Raw genomic sequence first — 972 nt, forward strand, 5'->3', positions numbered from 1 at the left:
TGCTCTTATTTATTCTTAATTAAACATTTCTTAGTAGCCAGACATCAACTTGTCTTTCCATTAAAATATTACTGACATTGCCACTAACATTATCATCATTCAATAGGAAAAAAAAACGCTATACACAAAACAGTGCATTGGCTAATATATCTATGTGCAAGTAATATATAACACAATTTATTGTATTGCCGTGTACATTTCAACTTTATTGACAATCCTTAATTTCAATATTTAAGATTGATTTTGAAATTGTTTAGAGGTATAATATAAAATAACAAATAACTATTATAAAATTCTGGCAAAGGTATAATGGCCAAGCCGGCCCTGATTAGGCCTTCCAATATAAAAAATTGTAACCCTTAAATTAAAAGTGAAGACATTAATTTTTCTAAAATTATGCATGTGCTATTTCCCGGCTGAGGAGCCATTTTTTCAACCATAGTGAAAAAAAAATGTGTTGCACCCTACCACCCACCCATGCCCACTCTTATTAAAATGGCCGGACCACTTGCAAAATGCTTTCGACGGTTATGGCCTGGAACCCAGGCTAAAGCCCACTTGTACGTAAATTATGTTACAGGGGGTCGGTATGAATTTTTAGAAAACCTGGGATGGGGACGTGTGGCAGCTGCAGTGCTAGTCGTGAATTGGGTAAACAAAACAATCTTCTGCTATTTCTGAATTGAATAAGCGTAGTGTGAAACAGGTGCAGATCTACGAGCAGTAAAGTATCTAGAGGTGAGGGGGTTCTTGCATACCCCAAAAAACCCTTGTTTTTAATTTAATGAAAACATCCGAGCAAAAAAATCATTTTATTTTGTGACCTATCTTCCCTCGCTCCACCTTTGTGGATACAATAATACAGCAATTAAAAATGCATTTACAACAAGTTATTTTATTTTAAACTATACGTTTAAAATACACTATTAACGCATTTACATTTTAAAAGGTATTTCATAATATAAGTATGTG

This window comes from Anneissia japonica, unplaced genomic scaffold, assembly GCF_011630105.1.
Source record: "Anneissia japonica isolate Jap-2015-1 unplaced genomic scaffold, ASM1163010v1 scaffold3782_len1007564_cov172, whole genome shotgun sequence".
In the NCBI taxonomy this organism is placed as follows: domain Eukaryota; kingdom Metazoa; phylum Echinodermata; class Crinoidea; order Comatulida; family Comatulidae; genus Anneissia; species Anneissia japonica.